At 42.5% G+C, this 17,988-nt stretch overlaps 1 protein-coding gene across 4 annotated transcripts in view; it reads left to right on the top strand.

The window, feature by feature from the left end:
* Nucleotides 1-17,988, top strand: part of OSBPL10 (oxysterol binding protein like 10) — a 322,317-nt gene that overhangs the window by 12,430 nt on the left and 291,899 nt on the right. The window lies entirely within an intron of this gene.

The raw sequence follows: 17,988 nt of genomic DNA, 5'->3' as shown, positions 1-17,988 counted from the left end.
CTCAGGGGAGGTTCTTCCTGCTCCTTCCAGCTCCTGCTGACTGCCAGCATTCCTTGGCTCGCAACTGCATCGCCCCAGTTTCTGCCTCTGTCTTCCTGTTTCCTTCTCCTCCCTGTGTGTCCGATCTCCCTCTGCCTCCCTTTAGAAGGACTGCTATGAGTGTGTTTAGGGTCCACTTAGAGAGTCCCTCCATCTCAAGACCCTTGAGTTACTCAGCCCGCCATTAGGGCCTCCCAGGTGGCTAGTGGGAAAGAACCCGCCTGCCAGTGCAGGAGACCCAAGAGACAAGGGTTTGAGCCCTGGGTCAGGAAGATCCCCTGGAGGAGGGCATGGCAACCCACTCCAGTGTTCTTGCCTGGAGAATCCCATGGACAGAGATTCCAGGCTAGGGTCCGTAGGGTCGCAAAGAATCAGACATGACTGAAGCGACTTAGTATGTGCCAAACACTTTGCCGTATAAATTGACAGTCATAGGTTCCAGGAATTAGGATGTGAACATCTTGGGGGTGGGGAATGGCATTCCCGCAGTCATGAGTCCAAAGTGGTTCTTAAGCTGTTTGGATCCCTTCTCCGTCCACCTTGCCTACCTTCCACTGGTTGCCATAGCAACAGCCATCTCTTTCAGGGGAGGGCGCAGGTTGCTGTCATGAGTGTAAGTGGGCTTGTTAGGCCAGATTGGTGGGCTCATTCATCTCTGCCTGGACAGAGCCCTTGGGCAAGTATTAAGTAGGTAATATTGTGTGGAAAATTGTTTCTAATGCCCATGAGTAAACCTAATTTCCTTTAACGGGCCAATCAGAGTTTCTTTGGGGTTTCTTTAAATACTAATTGAGCAATCAGTTTTGGAAGAATACATGTAATAATCTGTGCTTTCCATTTTGTCAGAATGACTCATTAGTCCAAAGACTTCTTTTTCAAGTCATAAGAAACATACAATACGATAATCTTAGATGTTCCATTTGAATTTTGATACTTGTTTATAGCATGTAACCACTGCGATTCCAATCCCAGTACTGACCCAAGAGAAATGAAGCTCACGTCCACACACAGACTTGTACATGAACAGCAGCTTGGTTTGTAACAGCCAAAAACTGGAAACCACCCAAACACCCACCTATGAGTATACGGATAAGCAAAGTGGTATATTCACAGATACACTACGACGCAACAACAGAAAGAAATCCAGTATGAGTGACTGATGTGGCAGCAAAGAGGACCAAACTCAGGTCTTTCTGAGTTAAACAGACCAGACTCTGAAAAGGATAAGCTCTGATGGTTCCACCCACTGATACATAAAACCCAAAGAGACAAAACGAATTCACGGTGATAAAAATCAGAAACAGATTGCAAGGGAAGGGGAATGGGCTGGAAGGAAGCACAAGGAACCTTCCTGGGGCTGAGTTGGTGGTCACTTTAGACCCAGTATACAGATGTTTCTCAGACCTTCCTCCCCTGTGTTGGGCCAGGTGACAAACGGTTTTATCTGTGTAGTGGATGCTGGTCTCTGCTGGGTGTCCATCACATGGCCTGGCAGGGTGTGACCCATCAGACAACAGTTTGAGAACCCTGGGAGGAGAGGAGAGACGTGGGTCTTTGTGTCCTGAAAGCAGGATTGAGATGGTTGTGCTGGAAACGTGGGACGCTCTCTGCATGTTTCCTCTGGGTGGCTCCTGATGAGTTTTGGGCCGGCCAAGACAGAAGTAGAAAGAAAGCCGTCCAGAATTTGGTGTTTGATAACCCAGACTTGATGGGATTTGGTCACAACCCAGTGCTGTATTTGTGCCTTGTGCAATGATACCAAGAACAACACTGCAATCAGGAAACGTGCACGATTCTCTTCTTTGAAGGCATTGGAGTCACGAATAACTTTTTCATGCTGGGCGGTCGTTTCCAGAGGAATGTGTTTGTGTGTGGTTTGGTCCCTTTCTAGAAATCTTTTGATGAACATATAACAAGTTGAAAGGCCCCGACATCAGTTTTTTTTTTTTGGCCGCACTGGGTCTTCGTTGCTGTGCACAGGTTTCCTCTGGTTTCAGTAAGTGGGGGCCACTGTCTGGTTGTGGTACGTGAGCTTCTCTTTGTAGTGGCTTCTCTTGTTGGCAGAGCACAGACTCTAGGGCGTGTGGGCTTCAACAGTTGGGGCACTTGGGCTTGCAGGCTCTAGAGCGCAGGGTACAGGCTTAGTGGCCCTGAGGCAGGTGGAGTCTTTTTAGAGCAGGGGTCAGTCCTATGTCCCCTGCATTGGCAGGCAGATTCTAAACCACTGAACCACCAGGGGAGTCCCCAGCGTCAGTTCTTAGTAACTCTTTCCCAGGATGTGTCGAGTGTTCAGGCAGTGCTCGTCGCGTGGCCGGTGGACCACGAGCAGGGACTGGGAACTGCCCAGGACGCCATGGGATTCAGGTTCTCCCAAGTGCAAGTGGGACTTGGTGCTCTGTGTGAGTCCCTTGTTCCAGAGGAGTTAGGTGGATTAGGCGATAGGTACATCCCGGTGATGGTCACGCCATCAGAACCGTGGTGGGCTGTGAACCGTGCAGGGAATGCCACCACGAAGGTTTTCCTGGGCCCTTTGTTGCTAACTAGAATCTAGACAGAAGTGGGAGACTTTCCAAGTCCTGCGTGACACACACACACTGCTCTGTGTGTAGTTAGGCCTGATGGAAGGTTCACACCCCAAGTACTTGTTGAGGGCCTTGTGTGTAGATGCCAAATGCCGTGTGGTATAGCCAGAGAAATCTCTAATTCAAAGAGATGTGTGCACCCCACTGTTCACAATAGCCAAGACATGGAAACAAGCTAAGTGTCTGTCAGCAGTTGAATGGATAAAGATTTGGTACATACGCATGATGGAATCTTTGCCATAAAACAATGAAATAATGCCATTGGCAACAGCAGGGATGGACCTCGAGGTGATCATACTAAGTAAGTCAGACAGGGAAAGACAAATACTGTAGGGTATCACTTATATGTGGCATCTGAAATATGACACAAATGAACAAATTTACAAAACGGAAACAGGTTCACAGACATGGAGAACAGACTTGTGGTTGCCAGCGGGAGATGAAGGGAGTGATTGGGAGCCTGGGATCAGCAGACGCAAACTCTTATATGCAGGATGGATGAACAACAAGGCCCTACTGGATAGCACAGGGAACTAGATTCAATATCCTGCAACAAACCATAACACAAAAGACCATGCAGAAGAATATATGTATGTTTAACTGAATCACTTTACTGTACACAGAAATTAACATGTGTTGTACATTAACCACGCTTCAGTTAAAGAAAATAAATGACCTGTGAGATGTGAGAGATGAAAGAAAACAGCACAGGTCCTGCCTTACAGGGCTGGCAGCCTGTAACGGGTGGCAGACTTTTCCCGTAAAGGGTCACACAATTAATATCTGGCTTTGTGGGCTCCACAGTCTCCATGGCAACTCCTCTACTCTTCCATTGTAAACAAGCGGTGTGTCTGTGTTCCAATAAAACTTTGTTTACAAAGACAGATGGTGGGCTGGATTTAGCCTATGGGCTGTGGTTTGACCATCCTTGGTCTGAAGTGACGTGCAGACCCCTTGCTCAGGTAGTCGGGGCAGCTGAGTGTGGTGGCTAAGGGTAAGGATTCTGCAGTCCAGCAGCCTGGGCTTGCACCCCAACCTTGCTGTTGACTATTAATACCTGTGTGGCCTTGGACCAGCTATTTAGCCTCTCTGTGCCTTGGTTTCTTCATCTGTAAAATGGGGATGTTACAGTGAGTGTGTCATAGGGTTGTTGGGACGAGCTGCCAGACTTCATGTAGAGGGCTTAGAGTAGGGCATGGCACATGGGAAAGGAATGGCTACCCACTCCAGTATTCTTCCCTGGAGAATCTCATGGACAGAGGAGCCTGGCGGGCTACAGTTCATGGGGTTGCAAAGAGTTGGACACGACTGAGCGACTAACACTTCTATGATATGGGGTGGGGTGGGCAGTGGTAATGCTACCCGAGAAGAAGCTCCAGGGGAGAGTCCCATCTCCACCTGGGGATAGCAGACAAGTGGCAGGAGAGGGGAGACCTAGGATCTTGAAGAGAGGGGTTCATTGTGCAGCCTGGGGCTTGGGGAGGGCTTCCCTGGTAGAAGCTCTGTGGGTACAAAGGTTGGGAGGTATGGAGTGAGGGAGATGGTTTGGTATGGCTGGAACTTGGGTGGTATGTAGGTTTGGCCAGGGACCAAACGGTAAAAGCAGCCCGTGTTGGAAAAACCTGCTTGCTGAAGGACTCTCAAGCCACCGACAGCACAGGTCATAAAACGTCAGTGCTTTCAGAACCAGAAGAGATACCTCTGTGGGCCCAGGGGCCCTTGGATGCTTTAGATTTACAATTTAATCCTTAACATGAGATCAGAGGTGCTACAGATCTATCCAGCCTTCCCTTCTATAGTCATAGAGCCCTAGTTTTTAGCTGTATACGTGCTTTATCCTTGAGAAAACTATCTTTGCACTGTACATTCCCCCTTATAGGGAACAGAATTGTCACATAATAGTTTCCTGGAACCTCCTTTGTACCTTTCCCCCTTTTTTCCCTTTCTTAAAATAAAGACATGTGGCCAAAACTGGAATACAGACGTGATGTCTGGAATTGCAGCAGTCATCTTGAGTCTTTAGGCAACTGGAATGAAGGCCATAAAGACAGAAGTCACCTCTGAGGACTTTGTTGATCAGGAAAGTGAAAGTGTTGGTTGATCAGTCGTGTCTGACTCTGTGTGACCCCATGGACTATAGCCTGCCAGGCTCTTCTGTCCATGGAATTCTCTAGGCAAGAAGACTGGAGTGGGTTGCCATTCCCTTCTCCAGGGGATCTTCCCTACCCAGGGATTGAACCAAGGTCTCCTGCGTTGCAGGCAAATTCTTTACTATCTGAGCCACTGGGAAGCCTCAGTTGATCACCTCACAAATCCTGGGCTATTATCTTCTGGAATTTTCTATGATGGACATAATAAGCCTCACTTTTAAGCCACTCTTCACAGCCAAATCTAACCCTGACTGTTGCAGGTGGGATCTCTATTTTGCAGGTGTAGAAACTGAGGGACAGAGTGACCTAAGTTGCCTTGCTGGTAAGTTGCGGAGTCAGGATTGGTCTGACTCTGGAGCTTGCTTTCTTTTCACCGCCCTGGAAGGAGCTTGGAGACCTTCTCCCCACTCATTTTATAGATGAGATCACTGAGGGCTTTGCCTCAGGGTAAAGCAGCCAGGCATTTCACTGCACAGCAGTCATTGCTCAACATTATTCCTGTTCGCTCTCTCCAGCCCTGGCCTTCCCTGAGAAGGGCCCCTGTGCTGTCATTAGCGATTTTCTAGCCCAGCATTGGGTGGCATCTCTTTCTGTGAGTAGCTGATGTTTGGTGGGTTTTTCCTGGTCAGAAGCAGGCACTTTTTCGGGCTGTGTGTTCAGAGCTTTCACCGCCTCGCCCCTTGCCTCCTGCAGCCCTTTGGAAGGTCTTTCCATGCCTGTCCTGTCCTGTCTTCACTCAGGCTCCCAGGACAGGCTGAGGGGACTCTTGGACCCTGTGAGTCTTAGGAAGCTCTGGCCGGAGTCTTAATTGCCAGGGAGGCCTCCCAAATCCACACTCCCAAATCAGAGTGTGGACTTTGGGTGAAGTGGGATCGCATGTTTTGAATGCATTTTGCTTTTGGGATTCTTATGTAGCTGGGTTCCACCCTATTACTAATGCCTTAAAAATGGGCCTCCCGACCCCTTTGGCGAACTTCACTTGGGCGAACTTTACAGAGCTTTACTGTGTATGTGTTCCAGCTGACTCATTTCATGGATTGAGCCTAAAAAATGGAGCTGGACAAAAGCCAGTTTGTGTGCTGTGAATGCTGTTGAGAGGGTATTGTTGCACCCGTATTTTATATCTGTATCTGTATCGTACTGCGTTTTGTCACTTTTTATACTAGCAATATTCTTGTGGTCATTTTTATTCTCCTGGCTAATCTGCACCTTTTTCCTTTTTGTGAGAAGTCTGCCCTTGATACCTTGGCCCAAAGTGCATTGTAACACTGGTTTAGTCATTTAATTAATTTGGAGTTTCCTATAACTGAAATTTTTGTTAAACATCAGTTTCTGTGATACCCTTGGAGTGAGCTGAAATTCAGGAAAAGAGTATTGAAAGCCAAAACTCTACATTTTTTTTTCTCACATTTTTCTCACAAGATAGGATTGATATAAAAGTGCTTTAGAAAATCTCTATGTCAGAGAAACAGAACTAAACTTATGGAATCAAGCTTAAGCCTGGGGGAAGTCATCTTTTTGAACATAAGCGTAGCATAACCTAACTAGAAAGAGACTAAATCGCAGCTACTTATGTCATGAAATTGAATTTCTGCTTATCTAGAACTGGCTTCCTTTTCCTTTCCAGCAATGTACCAGTTATTGGTATTCTTAGTGTTTTTTGTTTTGTTTATTTCCGTCTTTAGTTTTGCTTTTTTAGTTTGAAGCTATAAATTCCTTTTGAAAACTACAAAGTGTACATTTTGTACTAACTAAATATAACTTGTGATCTGATTTTGTGTGTGTGTGTGTAAATGACATTATTATGCCAGAAAATTTGTGTGCAGTCTATAGCTAACAGTACAGTATCCATGTTAATTGTTTGATTTTAATATTTGTACACTGAAGGATTTAGGGGTGAAGGGCAACTTATTCTCAGGTGGTTCTGGAAAAATATATGTATAGAGAGAAAAGATAACTTTGTATCATTGTTGGAACTTTGTTAAAAGTTAGCAAGAATTTGTTTGGCCCGCTTTTACTTTTTTGGGCTGCACTGGGCCTTCCCTACTGTGGTCAGGCTTTCTCTAGTTGCAGCACGTGGAGGCATCTCTAGTTGTAGAGCATGGGTTCTAGACTGCGTGAGCTCAGTAGTTGCCCTGTGTGGACTTCGTTTTTCTGTGGCATGTGGGATGTTAGTTTCCTGAACTAGGGATCAATCTGCATCCCATGCATTACAAGGCAGATTCTTTTTTTTTTTTTAATATAATTTATTTATTTCAATTGGAGGTTAATTACTTTACAATATTGTATTGGTTTTGCCATACATCAACATGAGTCCGCCGTGGGTATACATGTGTTCCCCATCCTGAACTCCCCTCCCTCCTCCCTCCCCGTACCATCCCTCTGAGTCATCCCAGTGCACCAGCCCCAAGCATCCAGTATCATGCATTGAACCTAGACTGGCAATTTGTTTCATATATGATATTATTCATGTTTCAGTGCCATTCTCCCAAATCATCCCACCCTCTCCCTCTCCCACAGAGTCCAAAAGACTGTCCTATACATCTGTGTCTCTTTTGCTGTCTCGCATACAGGGTTATCATTACCATCTTTCTACATTCCATATATATGTGTTAGTATACTGTATTGGTGTTTCTTTCTGGTTTACTTCACTCTGTATAATAGGCTCCAGTTTCATCCACCTCATTAGAACTGATTCAGATGTATTCTTTTTAATGGCTGAGTAATACTCCATTGTGTATATGTACCACAGCTTTCTTATCCATTCATCTGCTGATGGACATCTAGGTTGTTTCCATGTCCTGGCTATTATAAACAGTGCTGCGATTGGGGTACACATGTCTCTTTCAATTCTGGTTTCCTCGGTGTGTATGCCCAGCAGTGGGATTGCTGGGTCATAAGGCAGTTCTATTTCCAGTTTTTTAAGGAGTCTCCACACTGTTCTCCATAGTGGCTGTACTGCTTTGCATTCCCACCAACGGTGTAAGAGGGTTCCCTTTTCTCCACACCCTCTCCAGAATTTATTGCTTGTAGAACTTTTGGATAGCAGCCATTCTGACTGGTGTGAAATGGTACCTCATTGTGGTTTTGATTTGCATTTCTCTGATAATGAGTGATGTTGAGCATCTTTTCATTTGTTTGTTAGCCATCTGTATGTCTTCTTTGGAGAAATGTCTGTTTAGTTCTTTGGCCCATTTTTTGATTGGGTCGTTAATTTTTCTGGAATTGAGCTGCAGGAGTTGCTTGTATATTTTTGAGATTAGTTGTTTGTCAGTTGCTTCATTTGCTATTGTTTTCTCCCATTCTGAAGGCTGTCTTTTCACCACTTATCCTCAATGGTGAAAAATTGAAAGCATTTCCCTTAAAGTCAGGAACAAGACAAGGGTGCCCACTTTCACCACTACTATTCAACATAGTTTTTGAAATTTTGGCCACAGCAATCAAAGCAGAAAAATAAAAGGAATCCAAACTGGAAAAGAAGAAGTGAAACTCTCACTGTTTGCAGATGACATGATCCTCTACATAGAAAACCCTAGAGACTCCACCAGAAAATTACTAGAGTTAAGCAATGAATATAGTAAAGTTGCAGGATATAAAATCAACATGCAGAAATCCCTTGCATTCCTATACACTAATAATGAGAAAATAGAAAAAGAAATTAAGGAAACAATCCCATTCACCATTGCAATGAAAAGAATAAAATAGGAATATATCGACCTAAAGAAATTAAAGACCTATATATAGAAAACTATAAAACACTGGTTGAAGAAATCAAAGAAGACACTAATAGATGGAGAAAAATACCATGTTCATGGGTTGGAAGAATCAATATAGTGAAAATGAGTATACTACCCAAAGCAATCTAACAGATTCAATGCAATTCCTATCAAGCTACCAACGGTATTTTTCACAGAGCTAGAACAAACAATTTCACAATTTGTATGGAAATACAAAAAACCTGGAATAGCCAAAGCAGTCTTGAGAAAGAAGAATAGAACTGGAGGAATCCACCTGCCTGACTTCAGGCTCTGCTACAAAGCCACAGTCATCAAGACAGTATGGTACTGGCACAAAGACAGAAATATAGATCAATGGAACAAAATAGAAAGCCCAGAGATAAATCCACGCACCTGTGGACATCTTATCTTTGACAAAGGAGGCAAGAATATGCAGTGGATTAAAGACAATCTCTTTAACAAGTGGTGCTGGGAAAACTGGTCAACCACTTGTAAAAGAATGAAACTAGAACACTTTCTAACACCATACACAAAAATAAACTCAAAATGGATTAAAGATCTAAACCTAAGACCAGAAACTATAAAACTCCTAGAGGAGAACATAGGCAAAACACTCTCCGACATAAATCACAGCAGGATTCTCTATGACCCACCTCCCAGAATACTGGAAATAAAAGCAAAAATAAGCAAATGGGACCTAATTAAAATTAAAAGCTTCTGCACAACAAAGGAAACTATACAAGGGAGATTCTTAACCACTGGACCACCAGGGAGGTTCCTGGCCTATTTTTATAAAAAGACTATGGGGCATGCAGCATATACTTCTTGGCTGAAGGTAGCATGTAGCTAATAAAAATTACCCAGTTTGCCTTAACTTTAATCTTCTCAAGTGGCCACTAAGGCAGTCATTCTGTGGTCTTCATCCACTACTTTTTGGAAGCTGCTTCAGGTATGGTAAGATAGACAATTCCAGGTGTTAACTGGTGGAAATTGTTTGTGCCTGTGAGCAGCTGTCCATGAAATTAGGTAAAGCTGCAGTATTTGCAGCTCGTGGAAAGAACGTTCAACCAAAGGCTTGGACGATTTGTGTGTTTATCCCTTTCCTGTTTAGTTGTTAGTTTTCTTTGCATGCTAACCATTTTGTTTTCTATCCGTAAACAAGACGAAGTGAGAGGTATATTGCTTGTTCCCTCTGTGACATAGAAAGAATGAATTATCACTTATAACCACTTTAAACCTACAACTTTATTTAATAAATACATTCTGTTATCTAGAATTATGGTGATCTTTGTTGTAAAATTACCTGTAAGCATTCGTTGAATAAAGAGGACAAAGGCAGTGTGTCTTGGGAGTTTTGTGTGATGATGGACTTGCTTCTGGGAGCAGCAGCTCTGGGCTCACCTGATGGCCGTGACTTCGGGGCTGTAGATGAAGGCTTTGGGACTGGGCGTGGGCTCAGAGCTTTTCTCCTCTTCCGCTGGTTACCTTTCCACACTGTTGATTGTGTCCTTTGATGCCCAAGAATTTTAAAGTTGGATATAGTCCCGTTTGTCTGTTTTTGCTTTTGTTGCCTTTGCTTTTGGTGGCATAGTCAAGAAATCATTGCCAAATCCAATGTCATGAAACTTTTCTACTATATTTTCTTTTGGTGTTTTATAGTTTTAGGTCTTATATTTAGATATTTAATCTGTTTTGAGTTATTTTGCATACAGTGTAAAATAAGGGCCCAACTTCATTCTTTTGCATGTGGATATCCAGTTTTCAATACCACTTATTGAAGAGACTCTTTTTTTCCTGCTGAGTATTTTTGGCACCTTTTTCAGAGATCCTATGACCACACAGAGAACCACATGCTGTATGGGCTTTCTATTCTATTTCATTGGTCCACTTGTCTGTCTTTATGTCAGGACCACATTAAGATGATCACTGTAGCTTTGTAATGTGTTTTGATATTAGAACTGTCATCCTTGTTCTTTTTTAAAATTATTTTGGTTCTTCAGGGTCCCTTGAGATTCTGTATGAATTTTAGAGTTTTCTATTTCTGCAAAAAAAAAAAAAATGCCACTGGGATTTTGCTAGGGTTTGCACTGAATCTGTAGATCACTTTGGCTGGTATGAGCTTCTTTAAGATATTAAGTCTTAAAAAAATATTAAGTCTTTCAATCCAAAGACATGTGGGTTAGCTTCCATATATTTATATCTTCTTTAATTTCTTTCAGAAATGTATTGTAGTTTTTAGTGCATAAGGTTCTCACCCTTTTGGTTAGGTTTATTCTTCTAAAAGTTTTTTTGATGTTTAGTTGATTTACAATATTGTGTTAGTTTCAGGTGTACAACAAAGTAATTCAGTTATATATATGTATGTATGTATATGTTTTCAGCTGCTTTTCCACTATAGGTTGTTGAGTGAAAGGTACTGAATATAATAGTTTAGATTTATTATTAAGTATTCTTTTTGATGCTTTGTAAACAAAAACCTTTTTTTTCTGTTAATTTAAAAAAATTATTTATTTATATATTTTTCCTCCCTTCCCCCCAAAATTTGTTTTTAATTAGAGTATATTGTTTTACAATGCTTTGTTGATTTTTACCATATATCAGCATGAATCAGCCATAAGTATATACATGTACCCTTCTTCCTGAACCTCCCTCCTGCCTCCCTTGCTCTGTTGATTTTTTTATCTTCCAACCTTGCTGAATTCTTTCATTACTTCTGACAGGTTTTTAAATTTTTTGTGGCGTCTTCAGTAGTTGTTATACATGTCATTTGCAAAGCTAATTTTACTTCTTCCTTTCCAGTTTGGATGCCTTTTATTTCTTTTTCCTGTCTAGTTACTCTGGCCAGAACCTCCGATCCTCTGTTGAATAGAGACGGTGGGAGTGGGTATCCTTGCCTTGTTCCTGATATTAGAGGAAAAAGCTTCAGTCTTCTGCTGTTGAGCATGGTGTTAGCTGTGGACTTTTCATGAATGACCTTCCTTATGCTGAGATAGCTTCCTTCTATTCCTAGTTTGTTGAATGTCTTTATTATAGAAGGGTCTGCTACCTGCTTTTGCAAAGTGTTATTGAAACACACTCATGCCCGTTTGTTTACACATTGCCCATGTCTGTTGTCACTCTACAGTGACAAAGTTAAGTAGTTGCAATAGAGACTTTGAGGCCAGCAAAGACTGAAATGGTTACTGTCCGGCCCTTTTCTAATCACTGCTTTCAGCTGTTAATGTGGTAAATTACATTGATTGCTTTCTGAATTTTGAACCAGCCTGGCTATTCTGGGATACACCTCACTTGGTTATGGTGTGTTATACTTTTTAATGTTGTTGGATGCAGTCTGCTAATATTTTGTTAAGGACTTTTGCATCTTTCTTTATGAAAAGTATTTGTTTACAGTTTTCTTATCCTGTCTTTGGTTTTGGTATCAGGGTAATGTTGGCCTTAAAATGGGTTGGGAAGTATCCTTGTTATATTTTCTGGAAGAAATTGTGTAGAGTTGGTGTTATTTCTTCCTTAAATATTTGGTAGAGATCACCAGGGAAACCATCTGGCCTGAAGATTTCTTATTTTGGAAGGGTTTTTAACTACAGATTCATTTTAAAAATAGTCCTAAAGCTATTCAGATTATCTGTTTCATCTTGGGTGTGTTTTGGTAGTAAATGCTTTTTGAGGAATTGGTGCATTTCTTATAAATTGTTGAATTTATAGGATGTATAAAGTTACTTCTATTATTCCCTATTATCCTTTCAATATCTTTGAAGCCTATAGTGATATTCCCTTTTTCTTTTTCCTGTTGTTGATAATTTTATGTCTTTGACAGTCTTGCTAGAGATTTACTTATTGATCTTTCTAAGAACCAGCTTTTTGTTTCATTGGTAGTTTTTATTATTTTATTTTTTAAAAAATATTTATTTATTTGGCTGAGCTTGGTCTTAATTGCACCACACAGGATCTTCAGTGTTTGTTGTAGCATGTGGAATCTTTAGTTGCAGCCTGTGGGATCTAGTTCCCTGACCAAGAATCAAAGCCAGGCTCCCTGCATTGGGAGAATGGAGTCTTAGCCACCGGACCCCCTAGGAAATTCCTATCGTTTTCTATTTTAAAATTTTTTACTTATGTGCTAATCTTCTAAATTCTTTCCTTCTACTATTTATGTTTAGTTTCTTCTTTTCCTAGTTTCTTAAAGCAGAAGCTTACATTATTGAATTCTTTCATCGTTTCTAGTGTAAATATTTAATGCTATAAGTTTCCCTCAAACACTGCTTTAGTCGCCTTCACATGTTCTGATATGCTGTATCTTCATTTTAGTTTGGTTCAAAGTATTTTCTAGTTTCCCTTGAGTCTTTCTCTTTGACTCATGAATTATTTAGAAATGTGTTAATTTCCAAGTGTTTGAAGATTTTTCTGTTATCTTTCTGTTACTCATTAATTTCCTTATGGTCAGAGAACGTACTTTGAATTAATTCAGTTATTTAATTTTTATATGGGTTGTTTTATGACCTTGGTTATGTTCTATCTTGGTGAATGTTCCATGTATACTTGAAAATAATATGCATTCTTTCATTATTGGGAGAATTGTTCTGTAAATGTCAATTAGATGCAGTTCACTGATATTTTTTCAGTTCTTCTATGTCCTGATTGACTTTAAAAAGTCTTTATTTTTTAATTTTGGAGCCATGGTCTAGAAAGAAAGCATAACTCCTGCTTACAATGTCATATGTATTCAAAATTTCCCCTTAATTTGTGTTCCTTCACAGACTGCCTTATTTGTATATTTAATTTTCTTGAATATAACCTGCATAAAGTCCTAGGAGCTTGATATTTGTCCATTTTGGGGGAAAGCACAGAAACGTTACAGGGCAGGGTGCTCTTCACTTTATTTTATGAGGTCTTCTCCCTGACTGTCTGGCAGCTGCCATTATTTTAGGTAAATTCCTGAAAAATCAGTTTTAGAGCTACTTGGAAATGGTTTTGGACAGTTTAGCTCAGTCCAGTGCGGAATTAATGTAAATATATTGATTACCAACTGAAGATTGATAAAAAGAATTATGCACTGGTTCTGGGAATTCCCTGGTTAGCGTTTGGGGCTTTCACTGCCATGGGCTTGGCTTCCATTCTGTAAGCTGTGTGGCACAGCCAGAAGACAAAATATGTGCATTGACTCTACTGAGTGGGTGAATGGCCACTGAAGATATTCTCAGACCAGAACTCCCCCATTAAGAGTGCCAACTAGACTGAGTCCTGGGGAGACATCTGTGCAAGAAGCCTTTAGGTAAGCCAGGCTCATCCATCCCCTTAATAAGGGGCGGATTTCCCTGTATCCGCTAAGACTTCCACTCCAGCTTTGAATATGCAAAATCTTCAAAATATTTTGAGCCTCTTTTGGGGTGGGGTGGACCTCAGACCATATCTGTAGAAAAGGGGTCATTAGACCTCTGAGCCTTCCGTTGCTGCTGCTGCTGCTAAGTCGCTTCAGTTGTGTCCGACTCTGTGCAACCCCATAGATGGCAGTCCACCAGGCTCCCCCGTCCCTGGGATTCTCTAGGCAAGAACACTGGAGTGGGTTGCCATTTCCTTCTCCAGTGCATGAAAGTGAAAAGTCAAAGTGAAGTCGCTCAGTCGTGTCCGACTCTTTGTGGCCCCATGGACTGCAGCCCACCAGGCTCTCCGTCCATAGGATTTTCCAGGCAAGAGTACTGGAGTGGGGTGCCATTGCCTTCTCCGGAGCCTTCCGTTAGACCCCCCCAACTGAGGACCCTAGGCTGGACTGGGGTCTGGTCTCACAGAGGCAACACCTTGATTTCTCTCCTTTTCTCCCCATCCCAGCTTGTGAATGATATCAGACTGTGCATTCTAAATGAGGGTGATAGAAAATGGTTCCTGGGATGATGGTAGTGAAAATGTGTTAGTTTTTAATGTATAAAATGCAGATATAGATAAGAGTTCATAAAAAGATGTACAGTCTATCTCATGTATTAATTTCGTTGCAGGGGAAGGACACTGAAGGAAATTTGTCTGAAAAGCCTCCCTAGGAAACTGACGATGATAACAAAGGTTGAGAAATATTGCTTTAAATTGAAGATGCTGAGAGAGGCACTGAGCTGAAGGGCTACTGGGATTTGAACAATTTCTAATTGAGGGGGGTGGAGAGTGATGCTTCAGAATTTTATTACAAGAAAATATTTTTATCCAGAGACTTTCAGTGACTGAAACAAAAGGAAAATAGGCCTAAGTTACACCATGAATGTGAGGTGGTTGTTAAGAGCTTTCTTAAATAACACAGGGAGAATTTCCTTCTGCCTGGAGTCCTTTAGGAAAGGTCCTGTGGGAAGTAAACCAGGTCTCCTGGGAGGCTGTTAGTCCATGGGGTGGCCGAGGAAGGAGCCTTCAAATCAGTATTTTAAGACCCGGGATCCGTGTTTTACCACCCATTCTCCCAGCGGTTCAGACGATTGGCAACATTAGAGTATGGAGTGTGTATTAGGTAGTTCTATTGAATCATGTTAACTGTCAGGAATTAATAATTGCACTGCGGTTATATAAGCGAATGTTCTTAGGAAATACATAATAAAGTATTTCAGAATAAAAGGAGATGTCTGTGCTTCACAGTGGTTCCAGAAAAGCAGTCTGTAAGGAGGAGGGAGCTGGTTAGGTGTGGATGGAGGGGTGGAAAGGCAGGGGCAAGGGAGGAGAGGAGAGGGAGAGAGCCAGGGTTAGGCAAAAGCAAATGCCAGAGCATCAGTGCCTGTTGAGTATGGGTGAAGGAGATGTTGGGCTATGCAGGTGGCGCTCATGGTAAAGAACCCACCCGCCAGTGCTGGAGACCGGGATCGGATCCTTGGGTCACGAAGATCCCCTGGAGCAGCGCTTGGCAACCCACTCCAGCATTCTCGCCTGGAGAATCCCGTGGACAGAGGAGCCTGGTGGCCTGCAGTCCATGGGGTTGCAAAGAGTTGGACACGACTGAGCGACTTGGCACACACGCAGTACACAGGAGTTCTCTGTAATAGTTTTTCAACTCTCTGTAAGTTTGAATCGTTTCAGAGTACAAAGAAAAAAAGTTGAAAAGTAAACAAGAAAGCGCTTGCTTTCTTTGAGAAACATGAGTCACACCGTGTCCTGTGATGTTATTTGATTTGATGCTTTATTTATTTATATTTTCTAATTGAAGTATAGCTGATTTACAATGTAGTGTGAATTTCTGGTGTACAGCAAAATGATTGTTATATATGTATATCCTTTCTCATATTCTTTTTCATTATGGTTTATCATAAAATATGGAATATAGTTTCCTGTGCTATATAGTAGGACCTCTTTGTTTATCCATTCATATGTAATCGTTGACATCTGCTCATCCCAAACTCCCAGTCCATTCCCCCCGCCCCATAATATTATTTGAAATTATCAAGTCATTGAGTAGTTTGCGTAAAATGTCACTATATTGCATGATCCCGGGGAGCAGGTGTTGCTACAAGTCCTGGCACAATGCGGGGCTGTAGTAGGCTCTCAATAAATATTCTTTAGGGTGAATGGAGTCAGAGCAGCAATGGCACGATTTGGGAGTTCGCCTTGTCCTGGTTTGCATGTGTTTCCCTGGGCACACCTCTCCGTGCCTCTGTGAATTCTGTGAAAATCACCAAGTGGACAGGGTTTGTCTCAGGAACGTTGCATTACAGCTAGTGATATGGAAGAGACTGAAACCCTAAGTTTAGGCTTCTTGCTGGGAGAGGCACCCAAGCCACCTGGCAGATGCCCCTGCCTTGTTGGTTCCCATTGCAGTGCGACGTCTTCAAGACACTGTTCAAAGTGAAAGTGAAGGTGAAAGTGAAGTCTCTCAGTTGTGGCTGACTCTTTGCGACCCCATGGACTGTAGCCCACCAGGCTTCTCTGTCCATGGGATTTTCCAGGCAAGAATACTGAAGTAGGTTGCCATTTCCTTCTCCAGGAGATCTTCCCAACCCAGGGATTGAACCCGGGTCTCCCGCATTGTAGGCAGACGCTTTACTGTCTGAGCCACCAGGGAAAAAACTGTTTAGGGAGAAGCTAAAGTTACTTTTTTTATGGTGAAATATATATGACATAAACTGTATTTATTTTGCTGTTCATTTTTGACTGCCCTGGGTCTTGGCTGCTGCGTGCAGGCTCTCTCAAGGTGCGGGGGGCGGGCTTCTCGTTGCGGTCGCTTCTTTGTTGCCGAGCATGGGCCCTAGAGTGTGGGCTCAGTGGTGTGGCACACAGGCGTAGTTGCCCTGCAGCATCTATAATCTTCCTAGACAGGGGACTGAAACTGTGTCCCCTGCATTGGCAGGCAGATTCTTAACCACTGGACCACCAGGGAAGTCCCCTTCAACCTTTTTGAAATGGACAGTTCAGTGGCATTAAGGACACTCAAACTGTTGTGAAACTGTGGCCATTCTTTATCTCTAGAAGGTTTCCATCCCCCTAAACTGAAACTCTGTATTCATTACACAGTAACTTATTATTTGCTTGGCAAGCCATTTATTCTCCAGAATTATAATTGTTAGTGATGGTAGGCTCCAGGACCCCAGGTCTCAAATTGATGGCACCGAGAATAGAGAACTTACTTTAATTAATTATCTTGCTGCTGCTGGTGCTGCTGCTAAATCGCTTCAGTCGTGTCCGACTCTGTGCGACCCCATAGACGGCAGCCCACCAGGCTCCCCTGGTCCTGGGATTCTCCAGGTGAGAATACTGGAGTGGGTTGCCATTTCCTTCTCTGAATTATCTTGCAGGAGGACACTAACAAGTTTAACAGGAATATCTACTGCCGGTTTATAGAAATTAACTTTCCGTGAAGATTATAACATACACGGGAGGAGGGGCAAGAGAGGGTAAGGAATTAAGAAGTATGAACTATTATGTAGAAAATATGCCACAAACTAACACAACACTGTAAAGCAACTATATTCCAGTAAAATTTAATTTAAAAATAGCCACAAGAATGTATTTAAGTTAAAAGACGCTTACTCCTTGGAAGAAAAGTTATGACCAACCTAGACAGCATATTAAAAAGCAGAGACAATACTTTGCCAACAAAGGTCTGTCTAGTTAAGGCTGTGGTTTTTCCAGTAGTCATGTATGGATGGGAGAGTTGGACTATAAAGAAAGCTGAGCGTCGAAGAACTGATGCTTTTGAACTGTGGTGTTGGAGAAGACTCTTGAGAGTCCCTTGGACTGCAAGGAGATCCAACCAGTCCATCCTAAAGATCAGTCCTGAGTGTTCATTGGAAGGACTGATGCTGAAGCTGAAACTCCAATCCTTTGGCCACCTGATGTGAAGAACTGACTCATTGGAAAAGGCCCTGATGCTGGGAAAGATTGAAGTCTGGAGGAGAAGGGGATGACAGAGGATGAGATGGTTGGGTGGCATCACTGACTCAATGGACATGAGTTTGAGTAAACTCTGGGAGTTGGTGATGGACAAAGAGGCCTGGCGTGCTGCGATTCATGGGGTCTCAAAAAGTT

The sequence above is a fragment of the Ovis canadensis genome, chromosome 19 (genome assembly GCF_042477335.2).
Source record: "Ovis canadensis isolate MfBH-ARS-UI-01 breed Bighorn chromosome 19, ARS-UI_OviCan_v2, whole genome shotgun sequence".
NCBI lineage: Eukaryota > Metazoa > Chordata > Mammalia > Artiodactyla > Bovidae > Ovis > Ovis canadensis.
Note: the sequence above shows the minus strand (reverse complement) of the source record. Positions and strands in the feature narration are given on the sequence as shown.